This window comes from Somniosus microcephalus, chromosome 5 (genome assembly GCF_052327205.1).
Source record: "Somniosus microcephalus isolate GS21.2 chromosome 5, FLI_Smic_1.0, whole genome shotgun sequence".
Taxonomy (NCBI): Eukaryota; Metazoa; Chordata; class Chondrichthyes; order Squaliformes; family Somniosidae; genus Somniosus; species Somniosus microcephalus.
The window spans coordinates 305669125-305694542 of NC_140991.1; the positions used below are offsets into that span (position 1 = coordinate 305669125).

General features: G+C 43.2%; 1 protein-coding gene across 1 annotated transcript in view; it reads right to left on the bottom strand.

The window, feature by feature from the left end:
• Positions 1-23984, bottom strand: part of LOC147117868 (cadherin-18-like) — a 1002068-nt gene extending 978084 nt beyond the window's left edge. The window contains exon 1 of the mRNA XM_085989250.1: positions 23563-23984. The gene's annotated coding sequence lies outside the window, so the exon portion shown is untranslated. The remainder of the gene's footprint in view (positions 1-23562) is intronic.
• Between the last annotated feature and the right edge of the window lie 1434 nt (positions 23985-25418).

The window sequence follows — 25418 nt, forward strand, 5'->3', positions numbered from 1 at the left end:
AAAAAGAGAAAATGCTGGAAATACTCAGCAGGTCAGGCAGCAGAGATATCTCTTCCTGCTCTTCTTCGAAATAGTGTCACGGGGATCTTTCACATCCACCTGAGAGAGCAGACTCTGTTTAACGTCTCATCCGAAAGACGGCCCCTCCAACAGTGCAGTGCTCCCTCAGTACTGCACTGGAGTGTCAGCCTCACTTTTTGTATTCAAGTCCCTGGTGTTTGGAATGCCGCACAAAAAACACAAGGCTGGTCCACTACTTGTACATAAAAGTCAGGATAAGAATTTAAGGGTTCAACTGGTGAAAGGTAAATTTAAGATTGGTACAGGTACAGTAAAAAACATCTTCACACAATAAATCAGCACTTGGACTAGACTCTTGGGCAGGCAGGGTAGTGGAGGCAAAACTCTTAGCAGCCAGTTGGATACCATTATGCAAAGGTTGTAGGTTTGTTTTTCTGGATCGATGAATTATGGTGGACCGAATGACCTTCCTTAGCTGTATTTATCTTGTGATCTAATGGCCCGAGTTCAGAATGATATTGTCAAAAGCCTAGCTGAGGTTTCCTGCCCTTTTTCCTACAGGTGGGAAGATGAGGGAAATGGAGAAAAATAACTGTAAAAGCACAGATTTTCACTCTGAGACAGAGTGCTGGAATCTCCACTCTGTACTGTCTTATCTTCAACTAGAAAAGTTAAAGAATTTATTGAACAATTTATGTTAGTCAGCCGTGGCTCAGTGGGTAGCACTCTCGCCTCTGAGTCATAAAGGTTGACATGAATCTTGTCAGTCATGTGGAAATGACTTATGAAATAATCCTGGGCAGCCTGCTGGTGGCGCTGTCCAGGGAGAGTATAAATACTCAGGCATGGGCCCAGCTTGCTCAGGTCATTCTTTAACAGGAACTAGTGAAGGACACAACTAGATCTCCATGTTGAAAAACAGTTGATTAAAGCCTTGTTTAATACTCAGACCAAGTGCCCAGTAGTTTTCTTACGTCAAAGGTTATGGTTTCAAGTCCCACTCCAGAGACTTGAGCACAAAAATCTAGGCTGACACTGCAGTGCAGTACTGAGGGAGTGCTACACTGTCAGAGGTGTCGTCTTTTGACTGAGATGCTAAACCGAGGCCAATTGTCGTAATGTAAGTCTATGTGGTCTATTAATCTTTAGTTTGGTTAGAACCTGAAAAACCATTTGTATATATAACAGAAATCCATATTTAACAGATAAAGATCTAATCTGGACATACGGGGGCGATTTTACCAGCCCTGGCGAGGCGGGTATGGAGGCTGGACCGCCGGGAAAATGGCAGAATTTGGGGGCGGGTTGGGCACCCGCCCCCAACCCGCCTCCATGCCATCTTCCCAGGAGGCGGGTAGCCATCCCGCGCCGGGTCCCATCTCCTTGGAGGCGGGAAGGGATTAAAGCCTATTAACTGCCTGTTAACAGGCTTCCCGAAGGCTCCAAAACCCACCAGCTCAGATCAGCGAGTACTGAGTCTGCGGGGGTCGGGGGGGGGGGGGCGGTTGCAAAAGTGTGGTCTGAAGGTAAATGATGGGTGCAAGAGTGTAGAAGTGAGTATCTGAGGTAAGTGCAAAGTGTTTTTAAAAGTGTACTTACCTTTGTTTCTTCCTGCAGGCTTCAGTCGGTGGATATGCGGAGAGTCTCGCACCTCCGTGTTGCAGATGAGAGATGGCCGTTGCATTCCCAGATCCAACAAACATCACATTTCTGTAAAAGAAAGCAGGTTGATGAGGTCTTGTATGCAAGACCTCATCAAACTGCAGTGAATGCCACTGTTTGACAGCTTCACAGAGCTGTCAAATGATGACAATTCATCTGTCAACATTTTTTGACAGATGACACGTCATACGTTGATGTGCTCTGCAACCAGCTTTCCTTTAATTGGCCTGCTAAGCCCGCTGGCTTAACAAGGTCAATCAGGGAAAATAGCATGGGTTGGCCACAAATCGATGAAGGCGGGACATCGACCCGACAAGCAGCAGTCCCACCTCCAATGCGCCCCCATTAACAAAATCGCCTATGTTTCAGATAGACCCAACCAGTCACTCTCCAGTCAGCAACATGGCTATTTTCTCTTAAACATTTAAAATATTATATGCATTTACCACATTGTTTGCTCTTTTATTTCTTATGTTTATATCTTTAAGAAGAGGTTGTGTATGGTGTTCTCTTAAGCTTATATTAATGCCCCATTATTGCTTTTGTTTCTGGTTCAACACTAAGAACTCCTCACTTTCCACCTTCTCAATTCTTTTCAGAATTTTAAAGACTCAATTAATATCTCGCTTCACTTGTGCTTTTCTAATAACATCAATTTTCATTCTTGAAGCCCTTGCCCACTAAGTAATGCAAGACTCTTGTTGGTGTTTCCATTTCAGCCCCCCCAGTCTTTCCCCGGCTACAGTGACCAACACTCGATGCAATGAGCCATGCAAAACATAAATTTTCTTCAACAATTTATGCAAAACACATTTCCACAAGATTCCACTCACTTGCTCGTCAATGCTGCAAAGCAGCGAGACCTGAATGTGAATTGCATTATGTAGTGACACTAATGCTTGGTTGTGGACAGTGGCAAAACCATAGCCTCAGTAACAGCTGAAGTCCACAAAGGCTCTAATCTAAAATAACAACAGAAAAATGCTGGAAAAACTCAGCAGGCCAAGCAACATCTGTGAAGAGAGAAATAGAGTCAACAGGGTAGATTTTCCTGGAGCCGTCAGGTGGGGTTTCAGGCGTGTGGGGGGGGGAAATCCCGATTTCGGGGGTCTCAACACCATCCCACCCAAAACCCGCCTCCACGTAAGTTTCAGGGGAGGCGGGTACCCGCCCTGCACTGGGACCCGCCAACCCGAGGCGGGAAGGGATTAGTGCCAATTAACTGCCTGTTAACAGGTAGTTAACAGGCAGTTTTTATCCTAATCCCCATTTTTAGGGGTGTCGTGTGGGATTCCCGACGGCTCCAAACCACGCCAGGTTAGAGCAGTTGGGCCGTCGGGTTGAAGGACTTGGAGGGGTCGCGATGTCAGTGTTCAGGTGAGTGATGGGTGCATGAGTGCAAAGGTAAGTGTGTTTGGTGTGTTTAAAGTGTGTAAAGACGTTTAAATTACCTGTACTTACCTTAACAGCCTTTCCTCCTATAGGTTTCGGGTGTCCATCACTCAGCCGGCACTGTAAGCAAAATGGCTGCGATCTGTCAAAAGTGACAGCCTTCAGCTTTCAGTGCCGGTGAGACTTCTAACTGAGTCTGTGTAGAAGGACTCAGGTTAGAAGTCAGACTGTCAGTATTTGACAGCTTCAAACAGCTGTGAAACACTGATATTTCATTGGCCTGCTGAGCCCGCTGGTCGGGCTCAACAAGGTCAATCAAGGGAAAATCGCACGGATTGGCCAGACATCGATGTAGGCGGGACTAAAACCCGAAAGTTGAAGTCCCACCTCCTTCCCGACAGCTTCAGGAAAATCTACCCCAACGTTTCAGGTCGAAACCCTTCGTCGGGACTGAAGAAGCACAGGAAATGAAACAGATTAAAAGGCCAGTTTGGGGGCGGGGAGAGAACAAAAGAGAAGTTGTTGTGTCTGTGTATAATAAAACACAGACTGCAGGAGAAACGGTACAACAGGTGTTTACTCAACGTGGCTCACAGTGGAACTGATCTGTACAGATTACTACTCAGTGCTATATACAGGTGTGGTCACTGCCGGTACTGCAGTATACATGAGCTGAATAAGATAGTTCCCCCCTTAAAGGTATATACATTACAGAAGTGAAGAGACATTAAGAGGTATTCAAAACCAGACGAGATGGTGATAGGACGACTGGAGACAGGAGACGGCTCTAGATTAGGTGTGAAATGCGCTGGCAGAATGGGAGACAGCTGCCATGTGGGAGAGAAAAAAAAGGGGGGGGGAAAGGGCCAAAACAAAGGTGTGGATAAAAAATATAAGTAAAAATGTAATGGGGGCCGAGGTTACGATCTGAAATTGTTGAACTCGATATTGAGTCCGGAAGGCCTAATCAGAAGATGAGGTTCTAATCTAATCTCAGTTGAAAGTTCATAAAACATGGCCTCACCTGACTCCTGAAACAGATTACAACCCAATCTTTGTCTGTTACCAAAGTCTGAAAGCACAATGATGTCTTTAAAAAACAATTAAAATGTACGAGATTGGATTGAACTTGTGTGATGGAGAATAAGGAATCAAACTGGAAGTACCATCAGTGTGAGATGGAAACCTAGTCGTTTGTCATTAAGAAAAACCTTACAGTTTTGCGTACTACTTAAAATAATAGTACTCATTAGAATAATTGTCTACAAAAACATAATTCAAAAGCATAGATACATTTAAATAGACATTTTTATAATTGGATTGGAAAGCAAAATTGCTATTACTTCTGTACTGCTCACTCTAGCAACTCAGTCATAGTATAATTGGTCCCCATGGCAGGGAATAGAACCAAAACATTTAAAATAAAACTTGATAACTAAAACACGGGGAAGGGGGGGATTTTAAACCCCCAAAACGGGTGGGTTGGGGTCAATTGGGAGGTTAAATTGTTAAAAACCTGAATCCCGAGCCCAACCTGCCCATTTCCGGTTTTCCCGGAGGAGGGACGGGGAGGAGTCAGCCAACCTGCTCAAAAGGAGGCGGACTGGCACTTTGAAATATTGCAAATGAGGCTGGAAGCCTCGGATTTAACTTGCTGTTCAGATTTAACTGTGGCTGGCTGGGATTTCCGGGCTTGGGATTCCCATCAGCAGCAGCGAGGTGAGGACAGCCTTGGGGAACACTCCGAGTGGGCCGGGCAGAGCAGGAGTGCTTCCTTCCTGCACCCTCCCCAAGCTTCCTAACCATCTACCCTACCCAACTCCCCATACAACCACCCTCTCCCCACCCTGCCCCTGGGGACCAGACCGTCCCCCCCAACCACCAGCCCCCCCACCCCACCCCCGCGTTCAGGGCTCGCACCTACCTGTGGTCAGGGACTCTTCTCCAGTGTTCCCCGCCCGACTAGAAGCCAGGCTGTCAATCCGGCCGGGGAAACTGTCCATGATAAGGATAAGGAGTAGGCCATTTAGGACAGAAATGAGGAGGAATTTCTTCACCCAGAGAGTGGTGAACCTGTGGAATTCTCTACCACAGAAGGCAGTAGAGGCCAATACATTAAATATATTCAAGAAGGAGTTGGATATATTTCTTAAGGCTAAAGGGATCAAGGGGTAGGGGGAGAGGGCAGGGACCGGGTACTGAATTTGAATGATCAGTCATGATCGCATTGAATGGCGGAGCAGGCTCGAGGGGCCGAATGGCCTACTCCTGCTCCTATCTTCTATGTTTCTATGTTTCTATGAAGTCACACGCACGCTGTGGAGTTAAACCTCCGGGTGTCCCACGCTCTACCGCGCGCCCCCCCTCCCCTCCTCCCACCCCCAACTATCCCGGCGGGTCCAAACATAAAAATTCTGGCCAAGATCCCACATAGTGGACAGCCTTTGCCGTTTCTGCAGCAGAGGCTAAATTACCATAGCAGCAAGTTCAATTTCAGAGACATCAATAAAATACTGCTGGAATTTCTGATTTTAAAAATGTCCTTTGGACATTGAGGGTGTGTAAATGCCAAACGTGATATATAGCTTTTTCAGTGTTCAGCAGTGATTTGTAACAGACGATAGATTGCGGTGCGGTGTAACTTTAAATGGGATTGGAGGAGCCGGCAGATTTTTGGTAATACAGTAATATTATCATGGACAAGAAGGTGTGAAGCGCCAATGAATAATGTGCGCTCAGATTACATGCAGAAATGTGGCATATTATTCGTTTTTAACTGAACATGTTTTGCCACCATTATACAGAGAGCGATGTGGCAGTAAGGACTGCGGTAGACATATCTTAATCAGTCATTTCTCCTGAGAGTCGTCGAACCGTTTTTATTCTCACTTGCACTAAAGAGAATTGCAGAAATTAAAATATCTGAGTAATTAGCCCCAGTCTGGGCTTTGGTTCAGTAACACTTTTTAAACAGGAATTACTTCTGACAATTATGCAGCAATAACTCAATTCAACAATAACTCAATTATGAAAGGTGATGTAGAGTCTTTAATAATGTAGCCACCACTGCCTGCATGGAATGACATCTGGTATTTAAATATAATGCATCAATGACCTATGTCAAATAACCATGATCCTTTGAGAACATTTAAAATCCCGAGGTAATAGTTTAAATATTCACAGATTAATTTAAACTTAAGAACATAAGAGCTTAAGAATTAGGAACAGGAGTAGGCCATACGGCCCCTCGAGCCTGCTCCGCCATTCAAATAAGATCATGGCTGATCTTCGACCTCAACTCCACTTTCCTGCCCGATCCCCATAGCTCGCGATTCCCCAGAGTTTAAAAATCTATCGATCTCAGCCTTGAATAGACTCAACGACTCAGCATCCACAGCCCTTTGGGGTAGAGAATTCCAAAGATTCACAACCCTCTGAGTGAAGAAACTCCTCCTCATCCCAGTCTTAAATGGCCGACCCCTTATCCTGAGACTATGCCCCCTAGTTCTAGACTCTCCAGCCAGGGGAAACAAGCTCTCAGCATCTACCCTGTCAGTCCCCCTCAGAATCTTATATGTTTCAATGAGATCACCTCTCATTCTTCTAAACTCCAGAGAGTATAGGCCCAATCTACTCAATCTCTCCTCATAGGACAACCCTCTCATCCCAGGAATCATTCTAGTGAATCTTTGTTGCACTGCCTCTAAGGCATGTATGTCCTTCCTCAGATAAGGAACATAAGAACATAAGAACATAAGAAATAGGAGCAGGAGTAGGCCAATCAGCCCCTCGAGCCTGCTCCGCCATTCAATAAGATCATGGCTGATCTGATCCTAACCGCCAATCTACTATCACAGAACCATCTCCTGAATCTAACAGAATTAGACACATGAAATAGGAGCAGGATCAGGCTACATGGCCCCTGGGCCCGCTCTGCTACCCACAGGGCCATGTCCGATCCGAACCTAGACTCATGTCCAAATTCCTGCCCGCTCCCCGTAACCCTTAATTCCCTTTACTTCTGGGAAACTGTCTATTTCTGTTTTAAATCTATGTAATGATGTAGCTTCTACAGCTTTTTGGGGCAGCATATTCCATGGACCTACCACCCTCTGAGTGAAGTAGTTCCTCCTCATCACAGTTTTGAAAGAGCAGCCCCTTATTCTAAGACTATGCCCCCTACTTCTAGTTTCACCCATCATCGGGAACATCCTCCCCGCATCCACCCGATCCAACCCCTTCACAATCTTATATGTTTCAATAAGATCGCCTCTCATTCTTCTGAACTCCAATGAGTAGAGTCCCAATCTACTCAACCTCTCCTCATATGTCCATCCCCTCATCCCCGGGATTAACCGAGTGAACCTTCTTTGTACTGACTCGAGAGCAAGTATGTCTTTTCTTAAGTATGGACACCAAAACTGTATGCAGTATTCCAGGTGTGGTCTCACCAATACCTTGTACAACTGAAGCAATACCTCCCTATTTTTATATTCTATCCCCCTAGCAATGAAAGCCAACATTCCATTGGCCTTCTTAATCACTTGCTGCACCTGCATACTAACCTTTTGAATTTCGTGCACCAGGACCCCCAGATCCCTTTGTACTTCAGTACTTTCCAGTTTCTTGCCATTAAGATAATAACTTGCTCTACGATTTTTCCTGCCAAAGTGCATAACCTCACACTTTCCAGTATTGTATTCCATCTGCCAAATCTCTGCCCACTTAATTAGCCTGTCTATGTCCCCTTGCAGGTTTTTTATGTCCTCCTCACTCACTACTTTCCCTCCCATCTTAGTATCATCTGCAAACTTTGATATGTTACACTCGGTCCCCTCCTCCAAATCGTTAATATAGATTGTAAAGAGTTGGGGACCCAGCACTGACCCCTGCGGAACACCACTAGTTACTGATTGCCAGTCTGAGAATGAATCATTTATCCCAACTCTCTGCCTTCTGTTAGATAGCCAATCCTCTATCCATGCCAGAATATTACCCCCAATCCCGTGATTTTTTATCTTAAGCAATAATCTTTTGTGTGGCACCTTGTCAAATGCCTTTTGGAAGTCTAAATACACTACGTCCACTGGTTCCCCTTTATCCACCCTATATGTTACTTCCTCAAAGAACTCCAGCAAATTTGTTAAACATGACTTCCCCTTCATAAAACCATGCTGACTTTGTCGTATTAAATTATGATTATCCAAATGTCCTGTTACTGTCTCCTTAGTAATGGACTCCAAAATTTCACCTACCACAGATGTTAGGCTAACCGGTCTATAGTTTCCAGCCTTCTGTCTACTGCCCTTTTTAAATAAGGGTGTTACATTAGCAGTTTTCCAGTCTGCCGGGACCTTTGCCGAGTCCAGGGAGTTTTGGAAAGTTATTACCAATGCATCCACAATCCCTACTGCCACTTCCCTCAAGACCCTAGGATGTAAGCCATCAGGTCCAGATGATTTATCCGCCTTGAGTCCCATTATTTTACCGAGTACCACTTCCTTAGTGATTTTGATCGTGTTTAGCTCCTCCCCCCATATAGCCCCCTGTTTTTCCAGTGTTGGGATATTCTTAGTGTCTTCTACTGTAAAGACTGATACAAAATATTCATTCAGTGTTTTTGCCATCTCCATATTTCCCACCATTAATTTCCCAGTCTCATCCTCTAAGGGACCAACATTTACTTTAGCCACCCTTTTTCTTTTTATATAACTATAAAAACTCTTACGATCTGTTTTTATATTTTTTGCTAATTTACTTTCATAATCTATCTTCCCTTTCTTAATCAATCTTTTTGTTTTTTTTGCTGTCTTTTAAAGTTTTCCCAATCCTCTATCCTCCCACTAGATTTGGCTACCTTATATGCCCTTGTTTTTAGTCGAATACTATCCTTAATTTCTTTACTTAGCCACGGATGGCTGTCTTTTCTTTTACACCCTTTTCTTCTCAGTGGAATATATTTTTTTTGGAAGTTGTAAAATAACTCCTTAAATGTACACCACTGATCATGTATCGTTTTACCCTTTAATCTATTTTTCCAATCCACTCTACTCAATTCCGCTCTCATACCTTCATAGTCTCCTTTATTCATGCTTAGCACGCTTGTTTGAGATCCAACCTTCTCACCCTCTAATTGAATATGGAATTCAACCATGTTATGGTCACTCATTCCAAGGGGATCCTTTACTAGGACATTTTTAATTAATCCTGTCTCATTACACAGGACCAGATCTAAGGTTGCTTGCCCCCTGGTCGGTTCAGCTACATACTGCTCAAGAAACCCATCCCTAATACACTCAATGAACTCATCCTCAAGGCAGCCCTGCCCAATTTGATTTGTCCAATTAATTGATAGTTAAAATCCCCCATAATTATAGATGTTCCCTTATTACAAGCCTCAACTATTTCCTGATTGATACTCCGTCCAACAGAGTTGCAACTGTTCGGAGGCCTATAGACTACGCTCACTAGTGTTTTTTTCCCCTTATTATTCCTTATCTCCACCCAAACTGTTTCATTATCCTGATCTTTTGACCCAATATCATTTCTCTGTATTACAGTGATTCCTTCCTTTATTAACATAGCCACCCCACCTCCCCTTCCTTCCTGCCTTTCCTTCCTGATCGTTAAATAACCTGGTATGTTTAATTCCCGGGCATTGTGCACTTATTCTGCTATTACTCACATCAAGTAGAAAAAGACTGGCTGGCATAAAACTGTTGATTTAAACATTGCACGGGAAGGCCAATGGGGCCAAATGGCCTACTCCTGCTCCTATTTCTTATGAAAATAAAATGTGTGTTAGTAAATGCTCCTGATGACTCGTGCACAAGTTGGAAGCAAAACATTACATTTATGATTTCTTTGCTGTAACCAATTACCTTGAATCTGATTATGAATATGGATGTTTCAGTCCCCTTAATAAGTACATCAATTAGCAGATTCTGTACACTGTAACTAAAAAAAAAACACTTAAAACGGTGGCTCTTTAAATCATGAGAGATCAAAAATGCTACAATCATGCAAAACGATCTTTTAGGAGTAATTAATGAAGATGTGATTTTGAACAGTGATTCTGAACAATATTGCAAGTCAGTTTTCAGAATTAGATTTGGAGCAAAATAAAACACACCGATGGAAAGAAATTGAGGTTGGTATCACAGCTACCAATAAGATCATGGCTGATCTTCAACCTCAACTCCACTTTCCTGCACTATCCCCATATCCCTTGACTCCCAAAAATCTATCGATCTCTATCTTGAATATGCTCAATGTCTGAGCCTCCACAGCCCTCTGGAGAAGAGAATTCCAAAGATTCACCACCCTCTGAGTGAAGACATTTCTCCTCATCTCAGTCCTAAATGGTCAACCTCTTATTCTGAGAATGTGACCCCTGGTTCTAGACTCTTCAAAATAGTGCCATAGGATCTTTTACATCCACCTGAGAGAGCAGACGGGAACTTGGTTTAACGTCTCATCCGAAAGACGGCACCGCCGACAGTGCAGCACTCCCTCAGCACCGCACTGGAGTGTCAGCCTAGAATTTTGTGCTCAAGTCCCTGTAGTGGGACCTGAACCCACAACCATTCTGACTCAGAGGCGAGAGTGCTACCCACTGAGCCACAGCTGACATAATAACCGTCTAGAGTCCAAGGCATATAAACCACCCAACTGGTCTTTAATTTCAGTCCTTTACTGTTGAATGCCGTGAAATTTTAATTTATATCAGTATAATTACAGTCTGCATTATCAACCCTACTACTGGCACTGAAATTATGTCTAATTTATAGCATCTACATTACTGGAATTTGTGACCGAATTTACAGTTATTTCGGTTTTTATTTCAACTTTTCCTCTAGCACTTGTTGTTCAGTTAGATCCACCACGGCTGCCATTTTGCTTTTGCCCCGTTCAGAAATGGGTTTCCAGATTTCTTCCTAGTTTCCGTCTATATTGCTTTATGATCAGCTGACAGGAAGTGTACTTGCACAAAGTAGGGGCAGGTTCACCTGGTTTTTTTTCTCCCTCTCGAGACGGAGGGATGTTTCTGCTACGCAGCTCCATCTAGTAGAAGAGCCAAAAATGCAGAAAGAAAATCACCCCGGGCATGTTGTCATACCAGTCAAGGTGGCTGTTCAAAATTGCGACCCACTGCACGGGTGTTCAACACTCTGCCACGATAGATACAACAACACGCTACATGAAAGGCGTTCTTTTGATTCTTGGTCTAACCAATTGAAGTCATTCACAATCAAATAGTCATCCTTTATTAAACAGATCCGTAACCTAACCATCTGTAAGATAATAAACAAAGTGATACAGTAGTCAATCTGTATAGTTAAACGCCCGGTGACTAGTGCATATCTATAGAGAGCTGCACCTTTAAGAGCATACATGACATTTTCCTGATTGGCTCAAATAGCCAATAATTAAATATTTTTGAATCAGTCAAATATCCCATTGGCTGAACATGAACAGAACAATAAAGAAAGACTTGCATTTATATAGCACCTTCCACAACCACCAGACATTCATTGGCTGGAAATGTAGGATTCGCAAAAATCCAGGAAAATACAGTCTACATTGTAAAACCCCTGAAATGGCCACATTTTATGAACACAAGATGGAGTTGGCAGATCACATGACTCATTTCAGAAGGACATACCACTGCAGTATCTTAAAGAAACCTGAGTTACCACCGATTAGAAGGTTCCAGAACTGACTGCAATTGATATGGTAAAATGGTTACAGTAATAACAAAGTCAAAACAAAAGTATTTACACCTCAAGGTGTGTTAATTGCTAGCAAAACGCAAACCCATCTCTGAAATCGCAGAGCACAGACAAAACCTATTATCTGTACCAAACTCAGAGGGACACAGGACAGATCCCATTAGTTTCATTTACAAGACATTAAAATAAAGTACCCGCTTTTGTCAAAGCAGCCTGCCCATTACTTTAACAAAAGAAAACCCCTGATTTGGCGCCAAGATAAGGGCAAGAAAACAGTATAACAGTTGGGGGAAAAGAGACATTAAAAAAACAACACACAGTTTCAGACAGACATGAGGTCAAAGGCAGAGCGAGTGGAGAGGTTCAATTACGGTTCGAGGAGCACGGAGGGCCTACAAGTTCGAGCAGGAGAGCAGGTTCAGGAGCCGGTCCCATAAGGAAGATTGGAGATCCTGGACGATACAGGAGCACCAAGCTCAAGGACAGTTTTAAAAACCCTGGTGCGCATAGAGGCCCAACTCCACCTAGCTGATCTAGTTGAGGTATACTTAGAGGCGGGAGGGTTTTTAATATTAAGGGCTTTGTAATTCGGGAGTGTTATTCATCCTTCGTTGTGCCGTGCGCTTTCTCCACCCCCGTTTTATTATATCGCTGATCTAGAATTGATGTATTATGATAGTCAAAGTAACTCTTGTGTGTTAAATTTTAGTTCCCATTGAGAGGCGTGTTCATGATTTTTGTCTGCATTGTTTCTTCATTCTCGATGTTTTATTCTCCTTAAAAATAAAGATACCTTTGATTTAAAACTTACCTTGTCTCACCTGATCCATTTGTCTTCTGAGTCACAAGTTGGGCCAACACATCAAGGTGGTCTGGCAATAAGCCCAGTGTCTAGAACCAGTGAGGGGGGAGCGCTTCGGAACCGCTCACGAGCTGTGTGAAATCAAAAACTGATCTCGCACACCACAAGCTCGTTAAAACGACCCCTTACAGAAAGCACTTTTTTTTTGAGCTGTAGTCACTGCTGTAATGTAGGAAACGCAGCAGCCAATTTGCACACAGCAAGCTCTCACAAATAGCAATGTGATAATGGCCACATAATCTGTTTATGTTATGTTGATTGAGGGATAAATGTTGGCCCAGGACACCAGGGATCACTCCCCTGCTCTTCTTCGAAATAGTGCCAATGGGATCCTTTACATCCGCCTGAGAGAGCAGACGGGGCCTTGGTTTAACGTCTCACCTGAAAGACGGCACTTCTGACAGTGCAGCACTCTCTCAGCACTGCATTGGAGTGTCTGCCTAGATTTGTATACTCAAGTCTCTCAAGCAGGACTTGAACCCACAATCTCCATAAACTCAGAGGTGAGAGTGCTACCCACTGAGCCACAACTGACTCATCAAAACGATGCTTCAGCAGCAGGTAGGAAATCTGCCAACCAACTACCACAAAAAACAATGAAATGTCCGATTTACCACCACCGCACCCCCCCACCCCGCAAATGTTTCTATACAGCTTAAAATAGCGTTTATAACATAATACACAAAAGAACTCGGGAGGAAGAAACACTAATCTTACCCACAATATCAGCCATTTTATGTTAAAAGTGTCTCCCAAGATGTTTCCCTGATACAGGTCTGTCCCCTTTATTTGGAGCTTGGGGCTTGAGCACTGCTGCATTTATGGAGTTTGTTTGGTGTATCTGTTAATTTACCAAATGAAAAGGTTACACCAAGTAACCCTGGAGTGAACTAGTGAACGAATGGTGACTCTGCACACCACACTGGTGGATGACGACAACTCCTAGCATGCAGCTCTGTGGAGTCTAATAGTGAATAGGCAGGTGGAGCAGACAAACAAGATGTCATGACAAACCTTATAAATAGCCAGCCTTGTTGTCAAATAAATAAATATGTATATTGCAGGGGAATAAAATGGGCTATTTTCCTTTGTCTGCTCCGAGCCGTGGATTGGTGGGTCAGAATAAACACCTGTAAAAGGGACCTCTGATTTTCCTTCCATTAAATTAAAGTGAAAGGAAAGTTTGGGGGGGGGGGGCGGCTTTACAGGCGTGCACTCTGACCTGTCTCTTTTTCTGATAATTCTTTGCTCCAACTGAACCAACGCACAGCCCCTGGAAAATCTCACCTAAAAGGTGGTGAACCTTTGGAATTCTCAACCACAGAAGGCTGTGGAGGCCAAGTCACTGAATATATTTAAGAAGGAGACAGATAGATTTCTAGACGCAAAAGGCGTCAAGGGGTATGGGGAGAGAGCAGGAATATGGTATTGAGATAGAGGATCAGCCATGATCATACTGAATGGCGGAGCAGGCTCGAGGGGCCGAATGGCCTACTCCTGCTCCTATGTTTCTATGTTTCTAAAATTACCTCCTCGAACTGTTACAACCAGAGCTGCTCCCCTCTCCCTGCTATTAAACACGCACATCCCCATTTCTCTCAAAGTCCACTGGGTTTAATTTCATATTCATACCCTGCTTTGCTGGCCTCACTCTCAGGTCCTCCTCTCACCCTCCCGCTGTGTTCTGGGCACTGGCTCAGTTGGGAACATGCTAACCATCACAGACACCACCCCACATTACTATGTGCGATCTCCTTAGTTTATTTACATCAAGGCAACTTAAGGTGGTACAACATTATTTGTTGCTCATTTATACATTAAACCAAGCTGGAAGAATGAATAATGAATAATGAATATAGGGTACTGTGTAGATTTAGATTTTTCTTTATCCCTGGTTGTCAAATATACCAAATTCCAGTGACCGTCAAGAAATAATACCAAAAGTATACGTCATGGAAAACTACCAAAATTCCCAATAAAAAAAAAGAAATTTGAAATAAAGTCTATTATTGTGAAAAACCATGACAAAATGGCTGTGCTAAAGAGCAAGTGAATAATCGGCCACATAGGTGCTTATTTGGAGACAAATGGCATCTTATTAAAAGGTGTTCATTCGTATAGAACGAGCCAGAGAAAAGCACGTCAGTTTGAATTTGCTTATTTTTTTTTATGGCTGTTGATTTTATTTCCTCTCGACATTTAAGAGCGATACAATTGACAACTCAAGCACTGCAGGATACAAATGTGCTGCAAATATATTCCAGAGCCCGAGGAGAGACTGTGTCAGCAGTGGGTCGAATTGTCGCACCCTCGCCTCTGAGTCAGAAGGTTATGAGACTTGAGCACAACTATCTAAGCTGACACTCCAGTGCGGTGCTGAGGGAGTGCTGCACTGTCGGAGGTGCTGTTGTTTGGATGAGACGTTAAACCGAGGCCCTGTCTGCCCTCTCAGGTGGACGTAAAAGATCCCGCGGCACTCTTTCAAAGAAGAGCAGGGGGAGTTATCCCCGGTGTCCTGGCCAATATTTATCCCTCAGCCAGCAGCACGAAAAATCACATTGCGGTTTGTAGGTGCGACGGGTGTGGGGAGCCACGGGGCTGTGTAGATACGGGGCCGTGCTCTCCGGGCAAGGTAGGTTCTGGACCCAAGTGCAGAAACCAGGCTAGAGGCAGGTATACAATCTTTAAGGTACTTTACTAGATTCACACATAGCTAGATTCATACAAGGAACACAACAACATACATAGAACTCGAGACAAGTTACAAAACAGCTAGTCAAGATAGGAACTCAGGACAGCTTCCATGAGGCAACCTACTTGTCCATACTGAGCTGGGATAAGCTTACCACAAGCGCAACCAGCTTGCCGAGACGAGACTCGAGACAAGCTATCATGAGGGGCTGCCACAGGGGTAACAGGCTTATCAATACAGAGCTCAAGACAAGCGCCAACATGGCAACACGCTGGTCCAGCCCAGCACCTTATCAAGACTAAGAACAACAAGAACACAGACTTAGATACATCTTAAATACAGAGCTCGAGAACCATGGCAGCCAGCTAGTCAAAGCCAGCAGCCACAGAGCGAAGGCTAGTCCCCGGTTCCCCGGTTAGGACTGAGCACAGAGGAAAGCAACCACAGAACTTATATACCAAGAAAACCAGGTGAAACCCATGAACAGCTAACAGGCCGTTAAGAATTAACACAGGAGGCTAGGAACAATTAACAAAGGGCTAGAAACAAACAAGTGAAGGTGCCATCTAGAGGTTACAGAAGGAACTGACTGGCACCCTCACAGTAGGAGCTCGCTGGGAGCAAATTAGCTGTTCATTTCCTACATTACAACAGTGACTGCACTTCAAAAAGTACTTCATTGGCTGTAAAGCTCTTTGGGACATCCGATGGTCATGACAGGCGCTATAGAAATGCAAGTCTCTCTTTTTCTTCCCCCTTTGATACACAAGTCTTATGATGTTTTCTGCATTGAGCCTGCCCTCTGAAAGCACTCCAGTAGAGAACCACTCCAACAGCATTTAGATGGCATGGAGCTGGATCAGTGAGTATCATTTTCAAGCTTTGGGGCTTACGTCTGCACAACCACCAAATTCTGCTTCTAAACAGGGAAATAACACTACGATGAGATCGGGGTCGATTTTCAGTGTGCCGTGAGGTGGGCTTTTAGGCGTGCGGGGGGCAAAATTCCCGAATTCGGGGGTCCCGACACCATCCCGCCCAAAGCCCGCCTCCACGTAAGTTTCAAAAGGAGGCGGGTACCCGCCCCGCACTGGGACCCGCCGACCCGAGGCGGGAAGGGATTAGTGCCAATTAACTGCCTGTTAACAGGCAGTTTTTAGCCTAATCCCTATTTTGAAGGGTGTCGTGTGGGATTCCCAACGGCGCCAAACCACGCCAGGTTAGAGGAGTCGGGCCGTCGGGTTGAAGGACTTGGAGGGGTCGAGATGTCGGTGTTCAGGTGAGTGATGTGTGCATGAGTGCAAAGGTAAGTGTGTTTGGTGTGTCTAAAGTGTGTAAAGAAGTTTAAATTACCTGTACTTACCTTTACAGCCTTCCTTCCTCTAGGTTTCGGGAGTCCATCACTCAGCCAGCACTGAAAGCAGAATGGCCGTGATCTGTCAAAAGTGACAGCCTTCAGCGCCGGTGTGAGTTCTAACTGAGTCTACGTAGAAGGACTTAGGTTAGAAGTAAGACTGTCAGTGTTTGACAGCTTCAAACAGCTGTGAAACACTGATATTTCATCTGTCAAGAACTCTTGACAGATGAAATTTCAGTCTGTGACGTCACCTGTTGCCGGGTGGCCCTTAATTGGCCTGCTGAGCCTGCTGGGTGGGCTCAACAAGGTCAATCAAGGGAAAATCACGTGGATTGGCCACATCTCGATAGAGGCGGGACTAAAACCCAAAAGTTGTAGTCCCGCCTCCTGAATGAAAATCGACCCCTGTGCGTGACTCCTTTGGCTCGTCCCTTCAGCTTCACGACACTGGCAATTGCTTATTTCTGTACTTGTTTTTTATTTGCTCGTGGGATGTGAGTGTCGCTGGCAAGGCCAGCATTTATTGCCCATCCCTAATTGCCCTTGAGAAGATGGTGGTGAGCCACCTTCTTGAGCCACTGCAGTACAACTGAGTGACTTGTTAGGGCATTGCAGAGTCAACCACATTGCCGTGGGTCTGGAGTCACATATAGGCCAGAGCAGGTAAGGACGGCAGATTCGTTTTTACAGTAATCCAGTCGCTTCATGGTTACCATTACTGATACTAGTGTTTTTTATGCCAGATTTATTTAATTAATTAATTGAATTTAAATTCCCCAGCTAGCCGTGGTGGGATTTGAATTCATGTCTCCAGATGACGAGTCCAGCAACATAAACACCACACTACCCTATGCTATTGCTGCTTTCCCATTGCCAACTAACTCAAGTGTATGGGTACCTTTATCCTGAGACTAACAGGTTGGCAGTCTAAATGAAACGATACAGGGACCAATCAAGTCAACCAACCAAAAAAAAACACGCACTTGTCCCGTCTCCCGGTAACTGCAATCCACAAACTGATGGATTTAAGGTACTTTTACATAGCCTATCATTTTCTGTAACACAAACCTACTGCTGGCTCTCATCAGTGGAGCGTTTGATTTAATCTGCACCCACTGAAAGACACAGGATTGTTTTTCTAAAAACTCAGGAGGGGGAAGATTACCCAACCTGAATCTAGCCAATGTAGGTCAGGATTTTCTTTTGTTTAAGCTGGTGATTCGGCAGTCGAGAAAATGGACACTAAACTTGTCGATAACCTATTGTGAGTGCAATGCTGCTATTTATTTAAACAGTCTACTTGGAAGCAAGAAATGAAGCAAGCCACGCAGAATATTGATCTGTCGTGTTTGAGAGGGAGGGAATCGTACACTTTTTGTAGAAACCCAATTTTTTTCTAAATAAATGTTTAAGCCGATTTTTAACAATTAATAAAAACACTATACTTCTACCAACATTTTTATTTTTCATATTAGAGCATCTATTACATATAATGCGCAATAAATACATATATCAAAACATTGAAACAGCATCTCAAGTGTTTCATATTTCTCCACAAAATCAATACATCACAAAAATCAATTGTAAAATAATAATGAACATGAAGTGTTGCCACATTTAAGGCATTCATAGGACGATATACTGGGTTATTTATACGTGTTTTCACAAATCCAATCCCTGTTTTGAATATCCATTTATGTTGAGAATAAAGCACAGTGGGGGAAAAAAAACTATGCATCATCTGTAAATATTATTATCCTCCAAATACATTTTGCAATCAAGAATTGAGAGGGGAAAAGACCTTCATGTTTGTTCACTGATTAAGTAGCACAATAAATACTACGTTTCCAGTGATTCATCAGTAACAAAACAGCAGCACACATTTCCAATAGATGTGTGGTCACGAGCTGTTCAGTTTCGACTTTGTGCAGTAGCTCAAAACTGCCATAAGGTGGTGGGAGATGTACATTTCAGTGATGAATGTACTGAAGTCCCAAGGCAACATGGATACTGCATGCCTTTATTTTTGTAAGAGATGATAACACCGTACTTCTTTGGCAAAGGCAAAGCATATGGGAGCACAATATTTATGATCGTCTTGTTAGGCTTTTATGGAACGCACTGAATTAGTCGATAGGATCTGCAACAGAGAACAAGTTTAAAATGAACAAGAGGTACTCTGCTGCCAACTAAATGAGTTTTTCAAACCTTAGTCATTTTTTTTGCCCCACTACTAAAGGATTACAGATTAGTAGTGGCAAAACAATGACTATCAAACAATGCCTACTGTGAGCACAACTGTGCTTACAAATGAGAAAAATGTGAATTTTAACTATCAATTTGAACCTGTGAAATAATTTGTCTTCAGTCATGGGCCTTTCCAAATGATTCAGCAATAGTTATGGATCACACGGTCGATTAAAGAGTAGGTGCAGTTAACTTGTGAGCTTCCAAGAAAACAGGATAACATTAATGTGATCTTTGACAGTTGAGCAACATAAAGTTTAATTACAGACAAATAGTTGGGATTTACCAAATTGTCATTGGTTATTTGCAGCTTTGGTCGAGTGTCAGCCATGGCTCAGTTGGTAGCATGCTTGCCTCTAAATCTGACAGTTCATGGGTTCAAGTCCCACCCTAGAGCATAAAACAAATCTAAGCTGACACTCCCAGTGCAGTACTGCGGCAGTGCTGCACTGTTGGATGGTGCTGTCTTTCAGGTAAGATGTTAAACCGAGGCCCCGTCTGCTCTCTCAGGTGGGTGTAAAAGATCCCATGGCCACTATTTTGAAGAAGAGCAGGGGAGTTATCCTGGTGTCCTGGGGCCAATATTTATCACTCAGCCAACAGCACTAAAACAGTTTATCTGGTCATTATCACATTGCTGTTTGTGGGAGCTTGCTGTGCGCAAATCGGCTGCCGCATTTCCCACATTACAACAGTGACTACACTTCAAAAAGTGCTTCATTGGCTGTAAAGCGCTTTGGGACATCCTGAGGTCGTGAAAGGCGCTATAGAAATGCAAGTCTTTCTTTCTAAGACTGCATTAGTTCCAGAGCTCAACATGTGTCTTTTGATACCTCAGAATAATGTTGTCAACTGACAATATGTTACATGCATTTCTATGTGAACATTATATATTCTCACGTGGGGACACCAACATGGGCACCTGTTATGCATATAAATATATGTAATCTTATTGAAGACAGTACATCTGAACACACAAAGACTTGATTAGCAAACTTCAAGGTAAATTTTACCAAGGCTAAATTACTTCCTTTTTTGTGGGTGATGGGATTTAAACAAATTATGCAGCTACACAATAATGCACAGATTAAAACACAGAATTAGAATCAAAGATGTCAATTATTTTCAATTGGTTTTGCTCTACACTAATAAGAAAATCGCCAATTTTGCTTATCTCATTCCAAACTCTTGCAGCTTGGTTACCAGAGTGTTGTGGACCATGATTTACTTCCAAGTATCATCAAGATCACTGTCAGCAGCACAAGGCCACAGAGTTTAGGCTGGATAATCAGTTGGGAATACTTTGGTTCTGTGTAGTATTCAGTCCAATGTTTGCAAACTCAAACCGTTCACCGCTGTGCAGACTTCAGCAATTAGTAGCACTGGAACTTGAATACTGTCAAGTTGTCCACTGGCTAAACTCTTAAGCTGCTCCATTATTTCTCTTTTCTGTTCAGCTTGCACTAGCATACAATAACAAATATCAGATCATAGCTTGACAAGATCAGATAATGTTATGAATCAATGGCCATTTCTCTGAAATGACGGTGTTGCACATGTGTGCATAGTGCACAAGACATGATCATAGCATTTGAAAATAATGGCTGCAATATATGGATGAGAGGGAAGGAGATTAGTCCTGATGTCTAGACATTTAGAATAGTTCATTATTGTACTATGGGGCATTTAAGCTGCATGAGTAGACCTAGATCTATTTTCAATACCCAATGGGCAACTTAATTAATCCTTCAAATTAAGTCTGGTTCACCCTTTCTTACCAACACCAAAAAACACAAATGGACAAATATATATAGGATACACCAGTCTGTTTAGATTCATAACAAACAATGGAAACTTGTTACATGTACAATTAGCTGGACCACAACCTACTAAAAACATGCATTATCATCTCAGTTCAGTCTTCACTGTTGGGGGAGTGGGACTAGCTGAGGTGCTCTTGCAGAGAGCCGGCATGGGCTCGACGGGCTGAACGGCCTTCTTCCGTGCTGTAACGATTCTATGATTCTATGATGATATAACCAATTGCACAGTGCATTTAGTCCAAAAATCAATAGTACCATCTCACACAAAAATTGTCGCACTGTTATTTAAAGTTGATGGAAAATTATTACAAATATCCTGAAGGACGGGAATATATAGATAGAAACCTTTAGTGAAAGAACACATACATAAATGATCCAGTCAATGGTGTGGCTCATCAGACCTACCCACAGGTAGTTGAACTTCCCTCACACTAATGAATGGTATGCTCTGATGAAAGCCAACAGTCCATCAATTTACCTGTGCTACATATTTTGTCAGTTCACAGATGATGGTGTTCCACCAAGGTAGGGGTGGACAGGAGGTAAAAGGTTGCTTGCCTCCTGCCGTCCATATGCCTGATCAGCTGTTTGAACATGTTACGACGTACTGATAGGAGGTGGACATATCAAAAAAGGAATGCACACTCTAACATAAAAGCTGATGCTTCATCACCTCAAAGCCTGTAATCCTCAAGCCTTGTATTGTACTCTGCAATACTTTGATGTATTTTTCCCTGGTGGGCATCTCTATAAAGAATTAGAATGTGAAATTCTTGCATGCACCAATCCTGCATTCAATGTGCATAGACACAATAGTGCTACATTACTGTGTTACACAAGAGAAGAGCTTAACCTCAGCCTACTCTTTAGAAACATGAGCCCCTTTATATTATTTTTTCTACAATAATATTTCACAAGAGCCAGAAATCTTAGACGGTACAGCGTTACATTATCAACCCCTTATACCTTCAGAACAAAACTGAAGGTGGATACTGAGCATATTGTAGCCACCTTATTCCTGGATTCACTAGTCTGTTGGTTTTGCCTTACAGACGCAATACTTACAAAGTCACAGCAGGAAGCAAATAAGTCTTATAGCAGCAGATTCCAGCCCAATGCAAGCAGTACCATAGAAACTGAAATTTCTAGCAGTGATATGCATAAAATTACAATAAAACTAGCATTTATAGAAAAAAATATCTCAACAGAAAATGCAAAATAAAATCCTTTCAACTGGAACTTCTGATGGTCAAAAGCTTCCAGCTGATATGCCATGCAGTGAGTTCCCCAATGGTTTTTAGACTCTACGAAGATAAATGGACCATATTTAATATATATTTTTCAGCTTACGAATTCGCAATCAGGTGTTTTTGCACCATTAGCAAATAACACATCTGATCAGAGTTCATCGTTTACCAGCCAGCTCTGTTTCGAAGAGAAATTGTAAATAAAAACTAATAATACTGATGCACGTTACTGATTTTTGCATCTTAAGCCACATACAGATCAGGTCGGACGAACCAGACTCGCACACTGCAATGTTCTGGGCACCGGAGAAAGTACTTCACCACATAACATTAGTGCTTTCAAACATAGTTCCACTGTCAATATCTGTATCTTCTTCACTATCAATAATGTATAACTGTATTTTACTGTCAGTCTTTGTATGACAGGACCTAACTCTGGGGCAACGATTTTTCTTTACTTAAAAAAACTGGGGAATAATAATATTGTCTGTGCTCGTTCAAAAAAACAACTTACACTTCAACTATACATTAAAAAAAAAGCTGAGATTTAAATATTTAACAGATCCATGTGGGCAGATGGATAAACCACATATTTCTCACCAGCTTTATTTTCACCTGCCAAAGAGAAGCCCATCACTTATTAACACAAATACATATTTCACCATTTGCTGGAAACACTGCATATTCCATGTAAACATGCTCAGTGCTTTAATTTTTCAGTATATGCTTCCGACCTCACCGACGCCTGACACACTATTACAGCAGATGACATGCGAGATCTTCCCAGCTCAGATCAAAGCCTGCGTGAATGACACTGCACATCACAGCAGGAAACCGAGCTCATTTCTTTCGGAATGACAATGCTCGCTTGTAACTTTTGGTTTTTTAAAAAAAAATATATATAATTAAATAATCCAGCACCCATTAATGTTAGGTTCTTGCAGCCTGAATTGGCATTACTGCATTGTAATCAGTCACCTCCAAGCCAACTAATGGCACATTCGCTTTGTATTTTTTTAAAAAGGGATAAAGGAGGGAATAAATAAGTTTTATCCCACCCTGCAAGTACATCAAAAGGAGCCGGAGCGCTCTGGTCTGCCTGCATGCAGCAAGCACCGTACTTAACAGCACTGCAATGCCCACAATAACCAATGCACACACCGAGTAACTGGGGATAGACCGGGGGGGGGGGGTGGGGGTGGAGAGAGAAGCAAGGAAAAAAAGACAAGACAACTTTCATATTTCAAGTGCATTCCTGTCGTTGAGCATGAGCTGGAAGTTGCGAATAACTGGGCAGCCCTCTACCTCCAATTGAGCTCCTCTGTCACCCCCAGCAACTTAAAAAAAAAAGAAAAGGGACAATCAATCCCTTTGATTAAAAAAAAAGTGGCGCCGCAAAAAAAATAAACATTCCTCAAAACTGGAGCTGGCCAGCTGATTAGTTTTTCTCCTTTACACATCAGATTAATCGTAGCACATCCCACCACCAAAAATCACACACACACACACTGAATTCCTTTTACTCACAGTCGAGCTGTTTAAGACTTGCTGGAGCGCTGATTCAAGTTCCTCCACCGGCTTGATGCTCAGAGATGGCTGGTTGCAGAGAAAAAGCCTTCAAAAAAGGTCCGGATAGTCTTTTCTCCAGCCTCTCCCCAGATAGAGGGACCCAGGATGATGATGGTGTTGAGAGAGAGAGAGAGAGAGAGAGAGTGTGTGTGTGTGTGTAAATGTGCAGCTCTCCAAGTCCTCCAGTGTCTACAGAGCCAGGTAAGGTATCAGAGTGATCAGGCTGCTGACACTCTCATAGCGATGCTGGTCCTCTCTCTGCTTTGCGCCTGTGCTCCAGCGACTGCTGTACAATCAATCTAGCCTGACTGGAGCTAATAGGCCTCTATTTAACCAGCCAATCAATATCCAGGATTCCTCAGCTCGTCCCCAGTGTGTTGCACAGTGTTCACACCAACAATAGGAGTTTTCTCGCACTTGAACCAACCTTTTTAAAAAATTAAATTATCTACTTTTAAAAAAAATAGGGAAAAACAATTACAACATACCCTGAATACATATTAATTCAATGACCTAAAATAGAAGATTTTTTTAAAAAGTAAAGCAGCTTAAAAGGGTTGAATGCTAGAATTATGAATGCTTTGATTTTAAACAGATCAAACAAGGCACATAAAAGGTATTTATGCACCCAAACATTTGTAAAAATATGACACATAAAATATTACTGATTTTGCAACAGTGAGAGTTTGACTTTTTACATGGCGTGCGTGGTATTTTAACTTTAGTACAATTTACCAATTCCTATAAAAATGTATGTGGAAAGCTGCACTGATTTTTCATTGTGGATAGTCTGTCATCAGCGCGCATACTTGGAAAACTGGTCCTCGAGAGTAGTCGAGGCAAATAGACCAGACGAATCCTGGATTCAGTCCCTGCTCAGTGTGGAGTGTGAGCCGATCTGAGCCAGGATACCAGTTTGAGTTGCAACAATTGGCTTCAGCGCCTGTAAGCCAAGAATAGTAAATTCAGCCAGGGCTCTGGCTCATGCTTGCAATCCAGTGACCACTGCTGTAAAGTACATGAGGTGAACGTTTAACAAGGGCTGGATCTGGCTTGACGGGGACGTAACTCCCGTGGTTGAATAGCTTATGCCACTGATGAAAAATGGCTGATTGGGAAGTGGACTGGGGCTCATAGAACAGGACCCCAGTAGGGGTAAATGACTCCAAGTGTCAGCTGTGGCTCAGTGGGTAGCACCCTTGCCTACTGAGTCAGAAGGTTGTGGGTTCGAAGTCCCACTACAGAGACTTGAGCACAAAAATCAGATGACACTCCAGTGGAGTGCTGAGGGAGTGCTGCACTGTTGGAGGTGCCGTCTTTCAGATGAGATGTGAAATTGAGGCCTCGTCTGCTTTCTCAGGTGGATGTAAAAGATCCCCTGGCCACTATTTCGAAGAAGAGCAGGGGCGTTATCCCCAGTGTCCTGGGGCCAATATTTATCCCTCACTCAACATAACAAAAACAGATTACCTGGTCATTATCACATTGCTGTTTGTGGGAGCTTGCTGTGTGCATTTGGCTGCCATGTTTCCCACATTACAACAGTGACTACACTCCAAAAGTGCTTCATTGGCTGTAAAGAGCTTTGAGACGTCCGGTGGTTGTGAAAGGCGCTATAGAAATGCAAGTCTGTCTATCAATGAGGGCAGCACGGTGGCATAGTGGTTAGCACTGTTGCCTCACAGCACCAGAGACCCGGGTTCAAATCCGGCCTCGGGCGACTGTCTGTGTGGAGTTTGCACATTCTCCCCGTGTTTGCGTGGGTTTCCTCCGGGTGCTCCGGTTTCCTCCCACAGTCCAAAGATGTGCGGGAT